Here is a 25398-nt window from a genome sequence, read left to right as displayed (position 1 = left end):
AAGAAATTTTGTGTGAGGTCAGTATTGGCTAAGATTAGAGTAAATTTAAGTTAATGTATTTTAATATCTAAAGCACACTGACACAAAGTTTTGGTTTTCTCTTTGTTAAAATACAAAGTTTTCTTGAACTACTGTCTGTCTGCTCTTAAGAAACCATAAACAAGTTTTTCTTTACCTTTTTATCTGCCTAAAAGACAATGATTCTGTTTGCCATAATAATTTGCTATATTTATCAGAACTTTGATTATGTAAGAAAACTGAGTCTTAAGAGTAAAATAGCTAGGGGTCCCTGGTTAGCTCAGTTGGTTGAACTGAGGTTATAATCAGGTTATAATCTCACGTTCACCGGTTTGAGCCTGCTTCAGATTCTCTGTCTCCCTGTGTCTCTGCCCCTCCCCTGTTCACACTCTCTGGCTGTCTGTCAAACATTTCTTCCTGTTTGAGTACTGGTAGTGTGTGAGTGCCTAGGAATTTGTCCATTTCTTCTAGATTATCCTGTTTGTTGGCATGTAATTATTCATAGTATTCTCTTACAATTGTTTTTATTTCTGTGCTGTTGGCTGTGATCTCTATTCTTTCATTCGTGGTTTTATCCATTTGGGTCCTCTCTGTTTTCTTTTTGAGAGGTCTACACATTCAATGCAATCCCTATCAAAATAACACCAGCTTTCTTCACAGAGCTGGAACAAACAATCCTAAAATTTGTGTAGAACCAGAAAAGACCTCGAATAGCCAAAGTAATGTTGAAAAAGAAAACCAAAGCTGAACACATCACAATTCCAGATTTTAAGCTGTATTATAAAGCTATAATCAAGACAGTATGGTACCGGAACAAAAAAGGACACATAGATCAATAGAACAGAATAGGGAACCCAGAAATGGACCCACAAATATATGGCCAACTAATTTTCGACAAAGCAGGAAAGAGTATCCAATGGAAAAAAGAGTCTTTTCAGGAAATAGTACTAGGAAAACTGGACAGCAACATGCAAGAGAATGAAAGTGGACAACTTTCTTATACACTACACAAAAATAAACTCAAAATGTGAGACAGGAAATCATCAAAATCCTAGAGAAGATAGGCAATGACCTCTTTGACCTCAGCTGCAGCGACTTCTTACTAGACATGTCTCAGGAGACAAGGGAAACAAAAGTAAAAATGAACTATTGGGATCTTATCAAGATAAAAAGCTTCTGCCCAGTGAAGTAAACAATCAACAAAACTAAAGGCAACTGACAGAATGGGAGAACATATTTGCAAACAATATATTGGATAAAGGGTTAGCATCTAAAATCTATAAAGAACTTACCAATATCAACACCCAAAAAAACAAATAATCCGATTAAAAATGGGCAGAAGACACGAAGAGACATTTCTCCAAAGAAGACATCCTGATGGCTAACAAACACATGAAAAGACATCACTCCTCATCAGGGAAATGCAAGTCAAAACCACAATGACTGGGTGGCTCAGTCAGTTAAGTGTCTGACGTGGGCTCAGGTCATGATCTTGCAGTTTGTGGGTTCGAGCCCTGCATCGGGCTCTGTGCTGACAGCTTAGAGCCCAGAGCCTGCTTCAGATTCTGTGTCCCCCCACCACTCCTCCCCCGCTCACACTCTGTCTCTGAAAAATAAACATTAAAAAAATTTTTGAAAACTACAATGAAATACTACCTCACACCTGTCAGAATGGCTAAAATTAACAACTCAGGAAACAACAGATGTTGGTGAGGATTTGGAGAAGAGGAAACCTTTTGCACTGTTGGTGGGAATGCAAACTAGTGCAGCTTCTCTGGAAAACAGTATGGAGGTTCCTCAAAAAATTAAAAATAGAACTACCCTATGACCCAGCAATTGCAGTAGTAGGTATTTATCCAAAGATACAAAGATGCTGATTCAAAGGGGCAGCACTATCAACAATCGCCAAATTACAGAAAGAGCCCAAATCTTTCCATATTGACTGATGAATAGATAAGGAAGATGTGGCATATATATACAATGGAATACTATTCAGCAGTCAAAAAGAATGAAATCTTGCTATTTGCAACAAGGATGGAACTAGAGTGTCTTATGCCAAGCAAAATAAGTCAGGCAGAGAAAGACCAATATCATATGATTTCACTCATGTGGAATTTAAGAAACAAAACAGATGAACACAGGGGAAGAAAAGGAAAAATAAGATAAAATCAGGGAGGGAAACCATATGAGATAAATACAAAAAACAAACTGGGGGTTGCTAGAGGGGAGGTGGGTGCGACAGTGGGCTAAATGGGTAATGGGCATTGGAGGGCACTTGTTGGGATGAGCACTGGGTGTTCTATGTAAGTGATGAATCATTAGGTTCTACTCCTGAGAACAATACTATGTTGTATGTTAATAAATTTAAATTTTAAAAAAATGTAATATTTTAGTTATTTTTTAATGTCTATTTATTATTGAGAGAGAGAGAAATACAGCATAAGCAGGGAGGGGCAGAAAGAAAAGGAGACACAGAAGCCAAAGCATGCTCCAGGCTCTGAACTGTCAGCACACAGCCCAACGCGGGGCTCGAACTCACGAACTGCAAGATCATGACCTGAGCCAAAGTTGGACACTTAACCTACTGAGACACCCAGGTGCCCCTAATATATATATATATTTTTAGGTTTTTTTGGTTTGTGTTTTTTTCCCATTTGTTCATTTGTTTGTCAAATTCCACATATGAGTGATCATACGGTATTTCTCTTTCTCTGACTTATTTTACTTATTTGCTTATTTTGGTTATTTACTTATTTTGACCTATTTGCTTATTTTGCTTTAGATACTCTCCAGATCCATCCATGCAAGTGGCAGGATTTCATTCTTTTGGCTGAATAATATTCCATTGTTTATATATTCCACATCTTCTTTATCCATTCAGCTATTGATGGACACCAGGGCTGCTTCCATACCTGGGCTATTGCAAAGTTGCAATAAACATAAAGGTGCACATATCCCTTGGAATTAGTGTTTTTGTATTCTTTGGGTAAATATCCAGTAATGCAATGTACTGGATCATAAGGTAGCTCTATTTTTAACTTTTTGAGGTACCATCCTGTTTGCCACAGTGGCTGCACCAGTTTGCATTACCACCAACGATGCACAAGAGTTCCTTTTTCACCACATCCTTACCGATACTTGTTTTCTTGTGTTTATTTTGCCATTCTTACAGGTGTGAGGTAATAGATCATTGTACTTCTGGTTTGCATTTCCCTGTTGATGAGTGATATTGAGCATCTTTTCGTATGCCTGTAGGCCATCTGTAGGCCGTCTTTGGAAAAATGTCTGTTCGTGTCTTCTGCCCATTTTTAATTGGATATTTGTTTTTTGGGTGTTGTATGAATGAATTCCCTATATATTTTGGAATATAGGCTTTTGGAATATAGGCTTATATCCAAGCCTTTATCAGATATGTTAAGGCTAAGCCTTAGCATAGCCTTTATCAGATATGTTATTGCAAATAACAGGTTGCATCAGTAGGTTGCATCAGTAGGTTGCATCAGTAGGTTGCATCAGTAGGTTGCCTTTCAGTTTTGTTCTCTTTGCTGTGCAGGTTTTTACTTTGATGTAGTCCCGATAGTTTATTTTTGCTCCTGTTTCCTTTGCCTCAGGAAACATATCTAGTAAAGTGTTGCTAAGACCAATATCAGAGAAATTACTGCCTGTGCTCTCTTCTAGAACTTTCATTTTTTCAGGTCTAACATTGAGGTCCTTAATCCATTTTGTTTAGTTTGTGTATGGTGTAAGAAAGTGGTCCAGTTTCATTCTTTTGCATGTTGCTGTCCAGTTTTTCCAACACCATATGCTGAAGAGACTTTTTCCCATTGCATATTCTTACCTCTTTGGTCGAAGACTGACTATATAATGAGTTTATTTCTGGGCTTTCTATTCTGTTCTATATTTTTGTGCCAACACCATACTGTTTTGATTACTACAACTTTGTAATATAGCTTGAAGTCTTGAATGGTGATACCTCCAGTTTTATTTTAATTTTTCAAGATCACTTTGACTATTCGGGTCTTTTCTGGCTCCATATAAATTTTAGGATTATTTGTTCCAGGTCTGTGATTATTTGTTCCAGGTCTGTGAAAAATGGTGTTGGTATTTTGACAGGAATTGCATCAGGTCTGTAGATCGCTTTGACTAGTACAGACACCTTAACAATATTTGTTTTCCCAATTCATGAGCATGGGATCTGTTTCCATTTGTTTGTATTGTCTTCAATTTGTTTCATAAATGTTTATATTTTTCAGAGTACAGGTCTTTCACCTCTTTAAGTTTATTCCTAGGTATTTCATTGTTTTGGGAACAATTGCAAATGGGACTGTTTTCTTAATTTTGGCTGCTTCATTATTAGTGTATAGGAATGCAACAGATTTCTCTATACATTGATTTTTGTATCCTGCAACTTTATTGAATTCATTTATCAATTCTAATAGTTTTTTATGGGGTCTTAGGGTTTTCTATATATATAGTATCATATCATCTGCAAGTAGTGAAAGTTTGACTTCTTCCTTCCTTACCAATTTGAATGCCTTTGTTTTTTGTTGTGTCATTGCTATGGCTAGGACTTCCAGTACCATGCTGAATAAAAGTAGGGAGAGTGGACATCCCTGTCTTGTTCCTAACCTTAGAGGAAAAGCTATCAGTTTTTCCTCATTGAGTATGATGCTTGTTACGGGTCTTTCATATAAGGCCTTTATTATGTTGAAGTATGTTGCTTCTAGGCCTACTTTGTTGAGGGTATTTTTCATGAATGAATGCTGTTCTTTGTCAAATGCTTTTTCTACATCTACTAAAAGGATCATATGGTTTTTATCCTTTCTCTTATTGACGTGATATATATTGATTGACTTGTAAATATTGAACCACTCTTACATACAGGAAATAAAATCCCATGTGATTGTGGTGATTTTTTTTTTTTTTAATGTATTCTTGGATTCAGTTTGCTAGTATTTTGTTGAGGATTTTTGCATCTACGTTCATCAGAGCTGTCTTTGTGTGTGGGTGTAGGTGTGGTGTCGGTTTTGGTATCTGGTTTTGGTATCAGGGTGTTACTGGACTGATAGAATGAATTTGGAAGTGTTCCTTCCCCTTCTATTTTTTATTTATTTATTTATTTATTTATTTATTTATTTTTTTTGGAATAGTTTGAGAATAAGTATTAACTCTTCTTTAATGTTTGGTTGAATTTGCCTGTGAAACCATCTGGTCCTAAACTTTTGTTTGTTGAGAGTTGTTGTTTTTTGTTTATTTGTTTGTTTTTGTTTTTTACAGATTCAGCTTCATTGATGATAATCAGTCTGGTCAAATTTTCTATTTCTGATTCAGTTTTGGTAGGTTGTATATTTCTAGGAATTTATCCATTTCTTCTAGGTTGTCCAGTTTGTTGGCATATAATTTTCATAATATTCTCTAATAATTGTTTTTATTTCTGTGGTGTTAATCCTGGTTTCATTAATCTGTTGTTATTGTTTTTTCTTTTTTTAGCTTCTATATCATTTATTTCTGCTCCAATCTTTATTATTTCCTTCCATCTGCTGGTCTTGGGTTTTGTTTGTTCTTTTTCTAGCTCCTTTAGATGTCAGGTTAGGTGGTTTGAGATTTTTCTTGCTTCTTGTGAGAAGAAAAGCTAATAAAAACAAGATAAAAGGGGCCAGCCAGATGCCCTGAGGCTGGATACTCCCCTTGCATACTTTTGGCTTCGGTAAACTTATTTGCTTCCTGCATCCACCAACTGCCCAGAGCGCCACTGATAAGGGCCCCCTCCCCTTTTTCTTTTGTCTCTCAACTCCCCACGAGTCCCCTTTAACCTTTCTTGTAGGGCTGGTTTAGTGGTCATGAACTCCTTTATTTTTTATTTGAGTAACTATTTCTCCTTCCATTCTGAATGATAGCGTTATTGGGTAGAGTATTCTTGTCTAGAGGTTTGTTGTTGTTTTTTTTTTTTATTTCAACAATTTGAATATATCATGCCACTCCCTTCTGGCCTGCAAATGTTCTGCTGAAAAGTCTGCTCACAGCCTTAGGGCTGTGACTACACATACCCTTATATGTAACAGTCACCTTTTCTCTTGCTGCTTTTAAGATTCTCTCTTTATATCAGAGAGCCAGGGTGGCTTAGTTAAGTGTCCAAATTTGGCTCAAGTCGTGATCTTACAGTTTGTGAGTTCCAGACCTGCATCAGGCTCTGTGCTGCTGACAGCTCAGAGCCTGGAGCCTACTTCATATTCTGTGTCTCTTTCTCTCTGCCCCTCCCCAACTTGTACTGTTTCTCTCAAACATAAACATTAAAAAAATTTCTTTTAATTATCTCTATCACTACTTTTTGCCATTTTAATTACTATGTGTGTTGGTGTAGACCTCTTTAGGTTGATTTTGTTGGGCGATCTCTGTGCCTCCTGGATTAAGGAAGATTTCAGCTATCATTTCAATTAAATTTTCTGACCCCTTTCCCTTTTCTCTCTCCTCCTTCTGGGATCCCTATAATGTGAATGTCATTACACTTGATGGAGTCACAGAGTTCCCTAAGTCTGTTCTCAATTTGCATAATTTTTTCCCCTCTCACCTGCTCAGCTTTATTACTTTCCATTACTCTGTCCTCCAGGGTGCTAATTCATTCCCCTGCTTCCTCTACCCTGCTGTTTATTCAATCTATTGTGTTTTAATTTATTGTGTTCTTCACCTCTGATTAAAAAAAATTTTTTTTTAATGTTTATTTTTGAGAGAGAGAGAGGACAAACAGGGGAGGGGCAGAGAGAGAGGGAGACACCGAATATGAAACAGGCTCTAGGCTCTGTCAGCACATAGCCCAACTCAGGGCTCAAAGTCATAAACTGCAAGATTGTGACCCGAGCAGAAGTCAGACGCTTAAGTGACTGAGCCGGCAAGGCTCCCCGGTACTTTTTTTTTTTTTTAATCTCTTTTAAGAGTTCCTGATATCCTATATTCTCAAGTCCAGTGAGTATCGTTATGATCTTTACTTTAAATTCCCTATCAGGCCTATTATTTATGTCCATTTTGCCTCTGGTGATTTGGTCGTGTTCTTTCATTTGGGACATAGTCCTCTGTCTCCTCCTCTTGTCTAACTCTGTGTGTTTCTCTTAGGAAAGTCTGCTACTTTTCCTGCTCTTGAAATAAAGGCTTTATGAAGAAGAGGTCCTGCGTGCCCTGCAGTGCAGTGCCTCTGTCCCTGAGAATTTGGCACTTCAGAGGTTGTCTGCTATTTGTGTTTGTGCCCTGCTGTTATGTCCTGGCCTTTTCCCTTCAGTCTGCTAATTTGCAGAAGTGCTCTTTGCCTGTTGTGGGCTATGGTTGGTCCCCAGCCAGGGTGTAGTATACAATTTTATCAAGGTGTGTGCCAGTCCTACTTGTGAAATGAGGCCTATTACCACAGCCAGGGCTAGGGCCAGCCTGGGCAAATCTACAGAGCGTGCATGGGTGTGGCATGCAATTTTAACAAGGTATACCTCCAACTTCTGCAGGGCCTGCTGTCAGGTCAGGATCGAGGCCCCACGCAATGCATGGGGTATTGGCAAGGATTGTACCAGTATCCTGGGGGAGGGGACCCACAGTGCTGGAACTGAGGCAAATGTGACTGGAAAGGGCAGATCTGCCAAATTGCAGGGTGCAGGCCTTGGTGTAAGCAACTTAGGTGTAGTAACTGTCAACACTGCTCTGGTTCCCATAGTTGGCAGCATGTTTATGCTGGTGGTCAAGGGAGAGAGTCTACCAGCTCCTTTGTTCCTGGTGAATTCTCTCAGGAATCTTTGCTTCTCTGGGCCATGCTCCAAAATGAGTGCACTCCCTCCTGAATATCCCAGGCATTTTCAAAACTGCTTCTATGCTATATCTCCAAGCTTGTTTGTTGTATTATCTTTTCAAGGGTGGGGACTCAGGTTCCTATCACCCTCTGGGCTCCTCCAGAACACCCTGCTTATTTTTAAAATCCCAGGTCTTAAGTCATGTTGGTTGTAAGAATTGAGGAAATTCAGCCTCTCTGGTTTTCAAAAGCCAAATGTTATGGCAACTTGTCTTCTCATTGTGGGCTCCCCCAGTGTAGCAGTTTCTCTCCACTCTCTGCACCGAGTCCCTCCCTCCCATAGATGGCCCATGGTCCTTTTAGCTTTCTACCATGACTCTGCCCTTTGTTCCTGCTTAAATATGGTGCCTATATTTAGTGGTGGAGTTTGTTCTCCTAGTATTCATGTCATTTTCTGCGTTATATACACTAATGTGGGTGTTATGTACTTGTATCCATGGAACAAGGTGAGCTTCAGGTCCTCCTACTCTGCCATCTTCCCAGCAATCTTTTTCTCCAGATTTAAGTGAACTGTTTCTCTTAAGCTATCTGCTGACTTATAGTAATAACTGGTAAACACCTTTGAACACTCATCTTTTCTCCCTAACTGAACTCTCAAAACTTCAGACTCTCAAGTACTCCTATATTTTTATAGCAATATATTTATCTGCATAAATTCAGTAAGAGTATATTCTTCTTATGACAGGACATTGTTGGAAAGAAGGCTTTGACTGGCATATTTTTTTTTAATTTTTTTTTAACGTTTATTTATTTTTGAGACAGAGAGAGACAGAGCATGAAGGGGGGAGGGTCAGAGAGAGAGGGAGACACAGAATCCGAAACAGGCTCCAGGCTCTGAGCGGTCAGCACAGAGCCTGACGTGGGGCTCGAACTCACGGACCGCGAGATCATGACCTGAGCCGAAGTCGGACGCTTAACCGACTGAGCCACCCAGGCACCCCTGGCATATCATATTTAAGAGAGACATGCATAGATTTATATATCACCAGACAGCTTTAAAAAACTAAGATTTATGGAGCCAATGGGCCCCTTGGACATATTAGCCTGGCACCTTTCGTTACAGAGTCTCTAGCAGTTTAACTGGTTGAATAAAGCTCCCCCCCGGCAGGTGCAAAAACCTCAAGATATTTGAGGGACCTCTAAGACATGAATTCACCCAAATCCACAGGTACTGTAGGCAAATTCTGACGGGAAGTATTTGGCTTGGTTTCTAGCAATGAGATGCTTTTAAAAGTTCAGTCTAGAGATTCCTTATGAAAAGTTCCAAAGCAGGTTTAAAAAGTCTGTATGGCCAACCACTATTCTTGCTACATTTACGTTGACATTCAGACCAAGGTTGTTGTTAAGATTTTATTTTTAAGTAATCTGAGCCCCATATTGGGCATAGAAACACATAACCTTGAGATCAAGAGTCGTATGCTCAGGGTGTCTGGATGGCTCAGTCAGTTAAGCATCTGACTCTTGATACTGGCTCAGGTCATGATCTTGCAGTAGTGAGATCAGCTGCCGCATCAGGCTCTGTACCAAGCATGGAGCCTGCTTGGGATTCTCCCTCTTCCTCTCCCTGCCCCTCAAATAAATAAACTTACCCCCAAAAAGAAAAAAAAAAGTCATTGTGTCTACTGACTGAGCCAAGTGCCCTTGTTTGTTTGCAAAATAAGTCTGGTTTAAAACAAACTAGTGTTAACTTGGCTATCTTTTGTGTAAAAGAAAAGGGAGGGGGCAGTTAGAGAAAATAAATACTTCAATAACACATCTTTGTAGATATTAGATTTTAATGCTACTCATTGTAAACTGGACTAGATCCTGATTTATTCTAATATCCTCCAATGTCTGGCTACAACTCTCCAAGTTACCATTTTTTTCTCCCACCTGACTTCAAATCATTTGAGAAAAATGATTGAGACAAAGCTGCCCTTTGTCCTGAAGCCCTGTGAATTAAGTATAAATGACTTGATGCAAACTTCAGAGAAGTCACCACAGTACCTCATATACAGAAAATAGAAATGCCTTGTATTCAATACCTAATTACTTGAACCAGAATATACTTGCTTTACTGCCTCATGAAATGGGTTTGGCTTATTGTCAGGACCGAGAGACTAACTCAATGAGATGAAACCACTTACCAGCTCATTTTTTTAAGTTGTATCTTTAATTTTTTTTATTTTTAATCTAAATGTAATTAACATAATATTTCATGTGTACAATACAATTCAAAAATCCTATACATTACTCAGTGCTCGTCATGAGAAGTGTACTCTTAATCCCCATCACCTATTTCACTCCCTCATCTCCCCTCTGGTAACCATCCATTTGTTCTCCACAGTTAAGAGTATGCTTTTTGGTTTTTTTTTTTCCCTTCTGTTTCTGAAATTCCACATATCAGTGAAATCACAGGATCTTTCTCTGACTTCACTTAGAATTATACCCTCTAGATCCATCCATGTTGCAAATGGCAAGGTCTCATTCTTTTTTATGGCAGAGTAATAGTCCACTGTATATATACTACATCTTCTTTATCCACTCATCTATGGATGGACCCTTGGATTGCTTCTATATCTTGGCTCTTGTAAATAATATTGCATTAAACATAGGGATGCATATATCTTTTCAATTTAGTGTTTTAGTTTTCTGTGGGTACTCAGAATTATCATATAATCCAGTAATTCTGCTACTATTTTTAATTGTTTTGAATAATCTTCATCCTGTTATCCACAGTGGCTGCACCAGTTGTATTCCCACCAATAGTACAAGAGGGTTATTTTTTCTCCATATCCTTGCCAACACTTGGTGTTTCTTGTATTGTTGATTTTAGCCATTTTTACAGGTGGGAGGTGAGATCTCATTGTGGTTTTGACTTGTATTTCCCTGATGATTGATTTTGAGCATCTTTTCATATGTCTGTGGGCATCTGGATGTCTTCTTTGGAGAAATGTCTCATGTCTTCTACCCATTTTTGACATTTTTGAATTGGATTAGTTGTTTTTTGGGTGTTGAGTTGTATCAGCTCTTTTATATATTTTGGATACCAACTCTTTAAGGGATATGTCACTTGCAAGTATCTTCTGCCTTTCAATGGGTTGCCTTTTAGTTTTGTTGATTATTTCCTTTGATGTGCAGAAGTTTTTTTTTTTTTTTTTTAATGTAATCCCAATAATTTATTTTTGCTTTGGTTTCCCTTGCCTCAGGAGACCTATCTAGAAAAATGTTGTTACAGACTACAGCAGAGAAATTACTGCCTATGCTCTCTTCTAGGATATTTATGGTTTCAAGTCTCACATTTAGATCCTTAATTCATCTTGGGTTTTTGTGTATGGTTATAATAAAGAGGTCCAGTTCCATTCTTCCATATGTAGCTGTCCAGTTTTCCCAATCTCATTTGTTGAAGAGACTTTTCCCATTATATATTCTTGTTTTTGTTGTAGATTAATTGACCATATAATTGTGGATTTAGGGGCTATTCTGTTCCATTGATCTATGTATCTATTTTTGTGTAAGTACCATACTGTTTCGAGTACTGTAGCTTTGTAGTGTATCTTGAAATTTGGAATTGTGATACCTCCAGTTTTGTTTCTCTTTTTCAAGATTGCTTTGGCTATTCAGGGTCTTTTGTGGTTCTGTACAAATTTTAGGATTATTTGTTCTAGTTCTATGGAAAATGCTCTTGGTATTTTGATAGGGATTGTATTAAATCTGTACATTGCTATGGGTATCATGGACATTTAAACAAGATTCTCATTCATGAGCACTGAACGTATTTCCTTTTGTTTGTATTGTCTTCAATTTGTTTCATAAATATTTTATAGTTTTCAGAGTACAGGTCTTTCACCTCTTTGGTTAAGTTTACTATGTATTCTACTTTTGGTGCAACAGTAAATAGGACCATTTTCTTAATTTTTCTTCTGCTTAATTATTAGTGTACAGAAATGCAACAGATTTCTGTATATTGATTTTTGTATCCTGTGACCTGACCGAATTATCAGTTCTAGCAGGTTGTTGGTGAATTCTTTAGAATTTTCTATATATAGTATAATGTCTTCTGCAACTAGTGAAAGTTTTACTTCTATACTGATTTTGATTCCTTTTATTTTCTTGTCTGATTGCTGTGGCTAGGACTTCCAGTACTATGTTGAATAAAAGTGGTGAATGGACATCCTTTTTTCTTAGAGGGAAAACTCACACCAGTGAGTAGGATGTTAGCTTTGGGTTTTTCCACAAATGGCCTTTATTATGTTGAGGTATATTCCCTCTAAACCTTTGAATTTTTTAATGGATGTTGTACTTTGTCAAATGCTTCTTCTACATATATTGAAACAATCACATGGCTTTTCTCTTTTGTCTTGTTGATGTGATATATCACATTGATTTGTGAATAATGGACCACATTCCATCTCTGGAATAAATCCCACTTGATCGTGGTGAATTTTTTAAATCCCACTTGATCGTGGTTTAATTTTTTGCTGTGGGATTTGGTTTGCTAATAGTTGGTTGAGAGTTTTTGTATCTATGTTCATCAGAGATATTGGCCTATAGTTCTTTTCTTGTGGTGTCTTTCTCTGGTTTTGGTATCAGAATAATGCTGGCCTTATAGAATGAATTTAGAAGTTATCCTTCCTCTTCTATTTTTTGGAATAGTTTAAGAAGAATAGATATTAACTCTTCTTTAAATGTTTGGTAGAATTCACCTGAGAAGATATATGGTGCCAAACTTTTGGGAGCTTTTTGTTTGCTGATTCAATCATTGTCAGTAACTAGTAAATTTCCTATGCCTGATTTAGTTTTGAGAGGCTATGTTTCTAGGAATTTATCCATTTCTTCTAGGTTGTCCAATTTGGCATACACTTTTTCATAATAACTAAAATCCTTTGTATTTCTGTGGTGTTGATATTTCTTTCATTTCTGAATTTGAGTCCTTTTTGGTTTTTTTTTTTAAATGAAACTGTCTAAAGGTTTATCAATTTTGTTGATCTTTTCAAAGAAAAAGCTTCTGGTTTTGTTGATCTGTTCTATTGTTTAAGTCTATTTCATTTCTGCTCTAATCTTTATTTCCTTCTTTCCACTGGCCTTAGACTTTGTTCTTCTAGCTCCTTTTAGGTCTGAGGTTAGGTTGCTTGAGATTTTTCTTGCCTCTTGAGGGTAGGCCTGAATTGCTATAATCTTCCCTCTTTCTGCTGCATCCCAAAGATTTTGGACTGTTGTGTTTTCATTTTCACTTGTCTCCATGCATTTTTGATTTCTTAGTAACATGTTATTTAACCTCCATATATTTGTGTTCTTTCCAGGTTTTCTCTTGTGATGATTTCTGGTTTGGTACCACTGTGGCTGGAAAAGATGCACTGTATGACTTTAGTCTTCTTAAATTTGGGGAGACTTATGGCCTAACATGTGATCTATTCTGGAGAATGTCCCATGTGCACTTGAAAAGAATGTGTATTCCACTGTTTTAGGATGGAATGTTCTGAATATATCTGTTAGATCCACCTGGTCCAATCATTAAGAGCTACTGATTCCTTGGTGATTTTCCTGTCTGGATGATCTGTCCATTGATGTAAGTAGGGTGTTAGAGTCCCCTAATATTATTGTATTACTATTTTGTTAATAGTTGCCTTATGTATTTGGGTACTCTCATGTTGGGTGCATAAATATTTACAATTGTTACATTTTCTTGTTGGATTGTTCCTCTTATTATATAGTGTCCTTCTTTGTCTCTTGTTACAGTCTTTGTTTTAAAGTCTATTTTATCTAAGTATTGCTACCCCAGCTTTCTTTTCACTTCCATCTGCATCATAAATTCTTTTCCATCTCTTTCAATCTGTGTGTTTAGATCTGAAAGGAGTCTCATAGACAGCATATAGATGGGCCTTTTTATCCATTCAGTCACCCTATGTCTTTTGATTAATTAGTCCATTTACAGTCAAAGTAATCATTGATAGGTATGTACTTATTGCCATTTTGTTACTTGTTCTATGGTTGTTTTGCAGTTCTCTGTTCTTTCCTCCTCTTGCTGTCTGGCGGTGGTTTGATGCCTTTCTTTGATGCCTTTGATCTGCAAAAAAAAAAAAAAAAAAAAAAAACAAAAGAATCCAAGCACATCTATTATAGGTTTTTGAACTGTGGTTACCATTAGGTTTGTATATAACATCCTATGCATGTTAGGTTGATGGTTAAGTTTGAACCCATTCTAAAAGCACTACATTTTTACTCCCCTTATCCCCTGCATGCTTTATGTATGTCATACTTTACATTCTTTGTGAATCCCTTTATTGACTTTTTAAAAAGATCTAATTGATTTTACTGTTTTTGTGCTTTAACCCCTGTACTGGTTTTATAAGGGATTGATCTACTTCTATTATGTTTGCATGTACCTGAGAAATCTTTTCCTTTCCTAAGAAAAGGATTATGGCCTGCCTTTCCACTCAAAGAATTCCCTTTAGTGTTTCCTGTAGGGCTGATTTAGCAGTCAAGAACTCCTTTTAGCTTTTACTTGAGAAACTCTTTATCTCTCCTTCTATTCTGAATGACAGTCTTGCTAGCTAGAGTATTCTTGGCTGCAGGTTTTTTCTTTCAGCACTTTGAATATATCCGGCCACTCCCTTCTGACCTGCAAAGTTTCTGCTGAAAAATCTGACAGCTTTATGGAGTTTCCTGTGTGTGTGTGTGTAAGTAGGCTCCACACTCAATGAGGGGCTTGAACTAACAACCCTGAGATGAAGAGTCGGACGCTCCACCAACTGAGCCACGCAGGTACCCCGATATTTCCCTTGTATGTAATTGTTTTTTCTCTTGCTGCTTTTAAAATTATCACTACTTTTTTGACATTTTAATTGTCTTGAGGAGGATCTCCTTGGGTTGGTATTTGGTGGCTCTCTGTGCCTCCTGAATCTAGATTTCCAATTCCTTCCCCAGATTAGGGAAGTTTTCAGATACTTATTCAAAGTTATTGCCCCCTTTTTTCTCTCTTCTTCCTCTGGGATCCCTAAATGTGGATGTTGTTACACTTGATGGTGTTGCTGAGTTCTCTTGGCCTAGTCTCATTTTTTTTTCTTTTTCCTGTTCAGGTTGGTTGCTCTCCATTACTGTCTTCTAGCTTGCTTCTCTGTTCTTCTGCTTCCTCCAGTCTACTATTTATTTACTCTAGTGTATTTTTAATTTCAAGATTCTTCTCTCTGGGTTTTTGGTTTTCTCTTCACTAGAACCTGGTGCTTCAGAGGTGTCTCCTACGTGTGTTGCATGTGCCCCACTGCTGCGGTTGAGCCACATGTGCCTTCAGTCCAGTTGGCTGCAATGGCCCTCTTTGCCCATGGTCATCAGGGTTTGGTCCCTGTGCTGTTAAGGAGCCAGTCTGGGCTTGAGTTGGGTCAGCTGGATCCCTGCCTTAGCCCATTTGCTGGAACTGTGGTTATACTGAACTACAGGGCTCTCCCTATGTTGTCCCCAAGAGGCTTTCGTTGGTGGGCAGGGTCAGCAGTGAGAGATGTCTACTCCAGCCTTCTGCTGGGGCTGCAGTGACCCTGAACTACTGGACTCTCTTTGTGCTGCCCCTATGAGGTTTCTGTTGGTTGGTGGGGCAGTCAGATTGGATGTGTGCCCACAGCACCCTGCTGGGGCTGCCCTTGAACTGCTGTGTGTGGTTATCTTCTCCTTTCCCCAGGGCAAGAGTCACTTTGGAGTGGTATTGGCCCCTGTTGAGGCTGTTTGTGCAATGAGACCCTTGTGGATCCACTTTGGAGGAATTCCTGTGGAGTGAGGCAGTACAGCAGAATGCAAGGGCAAGGCAAGTTGTTAGCAAGGTAGGTGCTGAGCATTCCACACTGGTTCCTATAAGTGTCAATGTATCTAGACTGGGGGGCAGGGGAGAGAAAAGACCTTGTCAGCTCTTTTGTTCTTGAAGAAGTCTCCTAAAGATCCCCCCACTTCTACCACAAGTTCTGAGATTAGTGAATATACCTCCTTCTCATATGCCTCAGGCTCCTTTCAAACTGCTGCTTCTATGCAGTACTTGGGCAGGGTTATTATGCCATCTCTCTAAGCGTGGAGACTCAGTTTCCTATTGCTCTCCAGCTGAGTTGAGCCCATTGATTTTTTTAAAGTTCCTGATATTAAGTCCCACTTATGTTAAACATTCGTGAAGTTAAGTCCCTCTGGTTTTCAAAGCCAAGGGAGGACTTGTCTTCCCAGTGCAGCACCCCTGTGGCTGCGGTGCCTGGTGTGGGGGCTGCTCCATGCTCGTGGTGTCCTTTCCATTTGTGGTTAGTCTCGCAGACTGGTTTGGTTCCTGCACCTCCACCCTTTCTACCATTTTCAGTGTAGCCTCTTCATGATTTTCTGGGTGGGTTACACTGATGTGGCTTTTACCTAGGTGTATCTGCTACCAGCTCAAATTTTAAAGTGTGAAACTTCAGGGAAGTTTCAGAGGAGGTAACAGGCCCAAGGCAGGCTGTCCGGAGATGAACCACTTTGCCTCTCCCTCAGAATAACCTTTCAGGCCAATTAAGACCCTGTGGGCTCAAGAGAAATCTTTGCTCCTCCCTTGACTACATGAGTCTAAATTGGCAGTCTTCTCCAGAACAAGGGTGATTAGCAGAGATGAATTTTATCTGAGTGAGCCATCTATATGGCAGGGCAAACATCTAATTACCAAACTGCTCTGTCTTGTGAAGTGCAATCCTTTCCTCTGAAATCCCAGACGCCCACCCTTTTCTCCTTAGTTCAGGAAGACCTATATACCTCATTTTGCCTGTCTCTGGAATTTCCAGGTCTGGGTAGGTTCCCCATGTGTTGCTATTAAATTAGATTTTCTCTGGTTAATCTTTTTTTTTTTTTTTTTTGTCAGTTTGATTCTTAGTCCACCTAGGACCGTCAAGGGGATAGGACTTCTTGTTCCCTGATAGCTTCTATCAGAATGTCTTGGCTATCCTTTGGCATTTGCTGTTCCATATCAATTATGGCATATATAATTTTCTTTCCTCAAAATACTCAGCTTCAATAGATCACAGGTGTTTGACTTACAAATCAAGTAGGAGTATCAGTGTTACCTAATTTTCCTTATTAGTAAAGTCTAACTTGTTTCCCTTGTTAGCTAAAAATATTAATATAAATACAAGTTTAACATTTTCTGCCCACCCCCAGTGAATTTGGGGACCACTCATTTGCAGCAGTAATTCTCATCCATGGATGATAACAGTAGGACATCATCCCCCAATAGGGAAATATGTCCTTTCATTTAAATGTATTTAACTTGTATAAGTATTCACTTTTCTAATTCAGTTCTCATCATCAAAAATGATGCCTGAATGATTCATTCCAGAAAAGTCTCATGCATTTTCATCACTCTTATCATTTCAGAAGGAACATATGAATAAGTTGTTTACTAGCAAATACTGCAACCTACATGATAGACTAGTCATTCTAATTATGCTTTAAAAGGAACAGAAATGAAAACCATCGACAGGAGCTTCTATTACTGTTCTTGCTGCTCAAGCATGGAAAACAAGAATTCCCCCTTCCACGTCTGCTTATACAAAGGGTCATGCTTCACCAGAAACTTGTCTTAGTTCTTGAATAGTAAATACAAAACCAAATTTTAGTCTCAATAACAAAACTATATTTGTTGTGGCTTTCATATATCAAAATAAGCTAAAACCTACCAAATATTTCCAGATTGTCTTCTAGGTGAGAGTGTGTTTTTCAGTAGATGTCTTCTTCTTGAAGTCTTCTGAGCCCAATGTGCTGAAATTATAAATATATACATAGCTATGAATTCTGGGACATAACAGAATGGCATTATAGCCAGAATGCTGAGAACTGTCCTGCCCTACAGCCCAAGTTCATCTCTGCAATATATCACAAAGAGCCACCATTACAGATGGGCAGTTAAACTGTTCTGATGATTACAAATTATCACAGGGCATGACTTCCAAATTTGGGAGATGTTTGTCAAAATATGAATGTGCCCTTCAGAGTGTTTCCCACCTGACAGAATCATTTATCAAGCATGTCATGGCAGCCAAAGGCTCAGAACTGATTGTTGCTTTAGAGGGTAGACATTGCAGTTCTGCATTTCATTGTCTACTAGCCAGATGATGGTATGACCCAGTACACATTTTTTTAAGACTAAGCTTTTGGGAATTTAATGTTAAAGAGACAAGGTATGAGAGCTTTTGTTCTGACTTGTGAAGTGATTTGTTGGAAAATAAAAGGAAGCTAGGGAGGTTGAATTTTCCAGAGCAACATATTCTTCCATGTTTAACATAGCCAGAGGCCACCTTAATTCCTAATAACATTCCCAATTTTTTCTTAATGAATCGTGAAGAATATGGCTATTTATTTCTACTTTATTTAATACATTAGCCTCTTCCAAGCTGATATTTACACACACCTCCTAGTCAGAGCACTTATAGAATTAGGATATAAATTAAATTCATCATTCCCTCATTGCCTTTTTTTCTCAACATCTCATTACACAATAAAATATTTGGCTATTAGAAGATCTACATCAATGTTGTTTATAAATAGGCCTCTTAAAATGCACTTGACAACATATTTTCAGTTTAAAAATCTAAGTTTAAGAAGATATGGGTGATATCAGTGAAAATGACAGAGTAAGGACCTCTGAAAACTCTCTATAAAAGCAATGAGGACACTGGCAAAACTTGTCATCAACTCTGAAAAACAATCAAAGATTTAAGCAATTCAGAAACATTTTCAAGAGGAAATGGCAAGAACAATGAGACTTTTGACATTTTAACTTGCCCTATTCCCATCCAACACCTATGCTGGCCATGAAAACCAACAGCCCACAATCATAGCTAAAATCAAGTAGCCTGGCAACCACTGGAAGTAGCAGAAAGGAGCCAGTTGTTAAAACAACAACAACAACAACAACAACAAAACAAAACACAATAGGATAACCAAAAAGCTCTGGGTTAAAAGAAAAAAAACTGAGGAATACAATATCTCTATGGAGCTTTGACATGCTTTGACTTATTCCTGGGAATGTAGAAGTCCATGCAGATGCATAAGGTTGTATGCAAGGCCAGTGCCATGCACGTGCTCCGGAAAGAGCTAAAAAGGTCCTAAGTCCCCACTTCTGGCTACATTCTGCTTGAGTAGAGCCTCAAGGTTAAAGGCAAAACAGAGTTGTAAATGCCTGGCTGAATGTTGAAGGCATGGCCAATACACACACACACGGCCCTTTTGCAAAGACTGGAAGACTTAATGATTCTAGACATCTAAGAAAATCTGTGTCCAATCATTGGCTCACCACTAAGCTAATCAAGCAGAGACTTCAGCCACACAAGACACTACAGACTACACATTTAGTTCAGAAAAAACCTAGACAAAGAGCAACAACAAATCCTGAGAGTGAAGAGAATCTGCTTTCCAGAATAGCAACATTATGTTATTTAAAATGCCCATTTTTCTGTACATGGACTAAATGCTCCAATCAAGACATATGATGATGGATAAACAAGCAAGACCCATCTATAATTTCAGACCTAAAGACACAGGCAGGTTGAGAGTGAAGGGATGGGGGCACCTGGGTGGCTCAGTTGGTTAAGGGTCCCACTTTGGCTCAGGCCATGATCTCATGGCCCCCACGTTGGGCTCTCTGCTATTAGCACAGAGTCCACTTCAGATCCTCTGTCTCCCTCTCTCTCTGCCCTTCCCCAACACGCACGCACACTCTCTCTCCCTCTCAAAAATAGACATTATAAAAATTTAGGGGCACCTGTGTGGCTCAGTCAGGTAAGCATCCTACTCTTGGTTTCAGCTCAGGTCATGAGCTCATGACTTTGTGGGTTTGAGCCCTGCACCGGGCTCTGCACTGGCAGCGTGGGGCCTGCTTGGGATTCTGTCTCCTTCTCTCTCTGCCCCTCCTGTGCACTCACTCTCTCAAAAATAAACATTAAAAAAAAAAACCCAACCCACACTCTCCAGAAGAGCTCACAGGTCAGACCACAAAACAAGTCTCCACAAATTTGAAAAGACTGAAGTCATACCATGCATCTTTTCTGATCACAATGGTATAAAACTAGAAATCAACCACAAGAAAAAATCTGCAAAGAGCACAAATACATGTATGTTAAATAATATGCTACTAAACAATGAATGGGCCAACTGAGAAATCAGAGTGGAATCGAAAAATATAGACAGACAAATGAAAAGACAATAGTCCAAAATCTCTGGGATGCAGAAAAAGCTGTTCTATAGGAATTTTATAGTAACACAGGCCTACCTCAAGAAGAAAAATCTCCAATAACCTAACCTTACACCAAAAGGAGGTAGAAAAATAACAAAGCCCAAAACCAGTAGAAGGAAGGAAATAATAAAAGATTAGATCTGAAACAAAGGATATACAAAATAAAAATACAACAGATCCATGAAACCAGGAGCTGGTTCTTTGAAAAGATCAACAAAATGGATAAATCTCTAGCCAGATGCATCAAAATAAAAAAGACCCAAATAATATCACAAATGAGAAAGAAGTAATAATTAATAAAGAAATACAAACAATTGTAAGAGAATCTTATAAAAAACTATATGCCAACAAACTGGACAACCTAGAAGAAATGGGTAAACTCCCAGAACACAGCCTACTAAAACAGGAAGAAATAGAAAATTTGAACAGACCAATTACAAGCAATAAAATTGAATCAGTAATCAAAAAACTCCCAAAAACAAAAGTCCAAGACCAGGTGGCTTCATAGGCAAATTCTACCAAATATTTAAAGAAGAATCAACATCTATTCTTCTCAAACTATTCCAAAAAGTAGAAGAGGAAAAAAACACTTCCAAATACATTCTATGAGGCCAATACCCTGCTACCAAAACCAGACAAAGACACCACACTCACACCCACAAAGACAACTACAAGCCAATATCTCTGATGAACATAGACGCAAAAACTCTCAACAAAATACTAAAAAACTGAATCCAACAATACATTTAAAAAAGTCACTCACCACAATCAAGTGGGATTTCTTTCCAGCATGCAAGGGTGGTTCAATAGTCACAAATCCATCAACGTCATACATCACATCAATAAGAGAAAGGATAAAAACCATATGATCCTTTTGGTAGTTGTAGAAAAAGGATTTGACAAAATACAACATCCATTCATGATAAAAACCCTCAACAAAGTAGGTCTAGAGGGAACAAACCTCAACATAATAAAGGCCTTAAATGAAAAACTCACATCTAACCATGGGGAAAAACTGAGAGCTTTTCCTCTAAGGTTAGGAACAAGACAGGGATGTGCATTCTCCCTATGTTTACTCAACACAGCACTGGAAGTGCTAGCCACTGCAATAAGACAACAAAAAGAGATAAAAGGCATCCAAGTTGATAAGGAAGAAGTAAAACTTTCACATGATACCATATATAAAAAACCCTAAAGACTCCACCAAAAAACTATTGAATTTACTTGTCAGTTCTAGTAAAGTTGCAAGATACAAAATCAATGTATAGAAATCTACTGCATTCCTGTAACTAATAATGAAGCAGGGGAAAGTGAAATTAAGAAAACAATCCCATTTGCAATTGTTCCAAAAGCAGTAAAATACTTAGGACTAAGCTTAAGAGGTGAAAGACCCGTACTCTGACAACTACAAAGATGAAAGAAATTGAGACAACACAAACAAATGGAAAGATATTCCATGCTCATGGTTGAGAGAAAAAACACTGTTAAAATGTCCATACTACCCAAAGTAATCTACAGGATTAATGCAATCTCTATCTAAATACCAACAGCATTTTTCACAGAACTGGAACAAATAATCCTAAAATTTGTATGGAACCACAAAAGACCTTGAATAGTCAAAGCAATCTTGAAAAATTAAAACCAAATTGGAGGTATCACAATACCAGACTTCAAATTTTTTTTTTTTAATTTTTTTTTTCAACGTTTATTTATTTTTGAGACAGAGAGAGACAGAGCATGAACGGGGGAGGGGCAGAGAGAGAGGGAGACACAGAATCGGAAACAGGCTCCAGGCTCTGAGCCATCAGCCCAGAGCCCGACGCAGGGCTCGAATTCACGGACCACGAGATCGTGACCTGGCTGAAGTCGGACGCTTAACCGACTGCGCCACCCAGGCGCCCCTTTTTTTTCATTTTATTTTATTTATTTATTTTTTTTTTAATTTTTTTTTCAATTCAAATTATATTACAAAGCTGTTGTAATCAAAACAGTATGGTACTGGCATAAAAATAGACACCTAGATCAACAGAACAGAACAGAAAGACCAGAAATAAACCCACAATTATGTGGTCAATTAATCTACAACAAAGGAGGCAAGAATATGCAATATGAAAAAGTCTCTTCAGCAAATGGTGTTGGGAAAACTGGACAGCGACATGCAAAGGAATGAAACTGGACCACTTTCTTACACCAAACCCAAAAATAAACTCAAAATGGATTATTTTTTTTTTTTCAACGTTTATTTTTGGGACAGAGAGAGACAGAGCATGAACGGGCGAAGGACAGAGAGAGAGGGAGACACAGAATCGGAAACAGGCTCCAGGCTCTGAGCCATCAGCCCAGAGCCCGACGCGGGGCTCGAACCCACAGACCGCGAGATCGTGACCTGGCTGAAGTCAGACGCTTACCCGACTGCGCCACCCAGGCGCCCCTCAAAATGGATTAATGTGAAACCTGAAACTACAAAAATCCTGGAAAAGAACATAAGCAGTAATTTCTCTGCCATCAGCTTTAGCAACATTTTTCTATATATGTCTCTGAGGCAAGAAAAATAAAAGCAAAAACAAACTATTGGGATTACATCAAAGTAAAAAGCTTCTGCACAGCAAAGGAAACAAAACTGAAAGGCAACCTAATGAAAGGGAGAAGATATTTGCAAATGACATGTCTGATAAAGGCTTAGTATCCAAAATATATAGGGAATTTATGCAACACTCAAAAAACAAATAATCCAATTAAAAATGGTCAGAAGACATGAACAGACATTTCTCCAAAGAAGACCTACAGATGGCCAACAGACACATTAAAAGATGCTCAACTATCAGGGAATTTAAAATCAAAAGTACAATGAGATCAGGGCACCTGGGTGGCTCAATTGGTTGAGCACACAACTTCAGCTCAGGTCATGGCCTTGCAGTTGGTGAGATTGAACCCCACATTGGGCTCACTGCTGTCAGTACAGAGCCTGCTTTGGATCCTCTGTACCAACCTCTGCCCCTCCCCACTTGCGTGCGCTCTCTCTCAAAATAAACATTAAAAAAAGAAAGTACAATGAGATATCACCTCAAACCTGTCAGAATGGCAATATAAACACAAGAAATAAGTGTTGGTAAGGATGTGGAGAAAAAGGAACTCTTGTGCATTGTTGGTTGTAATTCAAACTGGTGCAGCCACTCTAGAAAACCGTATGGAGTTTCCTCAAAAAGTTAAAAACAGAACTACCCTACAATCTAGTAATTGCACTACTGCATATTTACCCAAAGGATACCAAAAAACTATTTCAAAGGGATACGTGCATCCCTATGTTTATGGCAGCATTATTTAGAATAGCTGAATTATGGCAGCAGTCCAAGTGTCCATTGACAGATGAATGGATAAAGAAGATGTGGTACATATATACAATGGAATATTACTCAGTCATAAAAAAGAATGAAGTTTTGCCATTTGAAACAACATGGAGCTGGAGAGTATAATGTTAAGTGAAATAAGTCAATCAGGAAAGACAAATACCATATGATTTCATGCATATGTGGAATGTAAGAAACAAAACAAGCAAAGGAGAAAGAAGAGACAAACCAAGAAACAGACTTAACTATAGAGAACTGATGGTTACCGGCGGGGGGGGGGGGGGGGGGGTATGGGTGAACTAGGTGATGGGATTAAATAGTACATTTATCATAAGGAGCACTGAGAAATGTACAGTTGTTGAATGACTATATTGTACACCTGAAACTAATATAACACTGTATGTTAACTAAATCCATTTCAATCAGGTTTTGGTCTTCACCCCTCCATAATTGAAAGTATTCTTAATGCAGTCACCCAAGACTTATAATATTGCCATGTCCAAAGTCCCTTCTCTGTTCTTGACTTACCTAAAGTCTCAGCAATTGAAACAATTTTTGAAAATCAAGTTTACTGATGTATAATTTCCAATAAAATGTACACATAGTAAGTGTATAATTTGATATACATCTCTGTACCCATCACTACCACAACATCTAGAACCTCTCCATCACCCCAAAAAGTACCTTTATTCCCCTTCCAATCTAACCCCACAATCATCCTGACCCTAGACAACAACGGACATGCTGTTACTATATATTTAGATTTTTCTTAGAATTTCATATTAATGGAATCATATATGATGTATTCTTCTTTTGACTTATTTTGCTCGGCAGTTTTTGAGATTTATCTGTTATTGCATCTATCAGTGATTCATTCCTTTTTATTAGTGAGTAGTATGGAAATTGTATAGACAAGCTACAATTTGTTTATCCATCTACCTGTTGATAGACATTTGTGATATTTCTGGTCTGGAGCTTTTACAAATAAAGCTGCTATAAACATTCATCTTGGTGTGGACATATGTTTTCGTTTCACTTAGATCAATGCTTAGAATGGAACTGCTGGATCATAAAGTATATGTTTAAATTTATAAGAAATATCAACCTGTTTCCAAAGTGGATGTACCATTTTACATTCTTAGTAGCAATGATGAGAGTTCTAGTTAGTCCACACCTCACCCATGCTTGTCATTGTCAGTCTTTTTAATTTTTTTTTTTCAACATTTTTTTTTTTTTTTTTTTTTTTTGGGACAGAGAGAGACAGAGCATGAACGGGGGAGGGGCAGAGAGAGAGGGAGACACAGAATCGGAAACAGGCTCCAGGCTCTGAGCCATCAGCCCAGAGCCTGATGCGGGGCTCGAACTCACGGACCGCGAGATCATGACCTGGCTGAAGTCGGACGCTTAACCGACTGCGCCACCCAGGCGCCCCTTAATTTTAGTCTAATAGATGTTTTCTGACATCTTGTGGTTATAGCTTGCATTTCCCTGATGACTAATGATACTGAATATCTTGTGTTCTCATTAACAAACTGCATATCTTTTTAATAAAGTGTTCAAATCTTTTGCTTATTTTTTATGGGCTGGTTGTCTTATTGAGATTCAAGTGTTCTCTACATTCCAGATAAATTCTGGGTTGCATACATGTATCATATGTTTTTTTCCCCACTATATGTGGGCTTATGTTTTCATTTTCTTTTTTTTTTAATTTTTAAAATATTTGTTTATTTTTGAAAGAGAGAGAGAGAGAGAGAGAGAGCGGGGAAGGGGCAGAGAGAAAGGGAGACACAGAATCTAAAGCAGGCTCCAGGCTCCAAGCTGGCAGCACAGAGCCCAATGCGGGGCTCGAACTCACAAACCATGAGATCATGATCTGAGCTGAAATCAGATGCTTAACAGACTGAGCTACCCATGTGCCCCACTGTCTTTTCATTTTCTTAATGGAGTTCAAGAAGTTTTAATTTTGATGAAGCTCATTTTATGAAATGTTTTCTTATGATTCATGCTTT

At 38.3% G+C, this 25398-nt stretch overlaps 1 long non-coding RNA gene across 11 annotated transcripts in view; it reads right to left on the bottom strand.

Moving 5' to 3' along the window:
- Positions 1–13692: 13692 nt before the first annotated feature.
- The window catches only part of LOC147576915 (uncharacterized), a 69259-nt gene continuing 57553 nt past the window's right edge, over positions 13693–25398 (bottom strand). For all 11 annotated transcript variants that reach the window (XR_015241288.1, XR_015241281.1, XR_015241285.1 and 8 more), the window contains 2 exons: positions 17488–17569; positions 13693–13886 (listed from right to left, as the gene is read on the bottom strand). This is a non-coding gene — a long non-coding RNA (uncharacterized LOC147576915). The remainder of the gene's footprint in view (positions 13887–17487; positions 17570–25398) is intronic.

The sequence above is a fragment of the Puma concolor genome, chromosome D1 (genome assembly GCF_028749965.1).
Source record: "Puma concolor isolate L17-30 chromosome D1, mPumCon1.1.hap2, whole genome shotgun sequence".
In the NCBI taxonomy this organism is placed as follows: Eukaryota; Metazoa; Chordata; class Mammalia; order Carnivora; family Felidae; genus Puma; species Puma concolor.
The sequence above is the reverse complement of the archived record's forward strand: the minus strand, read 5'-3'. Positions and strand labels throughout refer to the sequence as shown.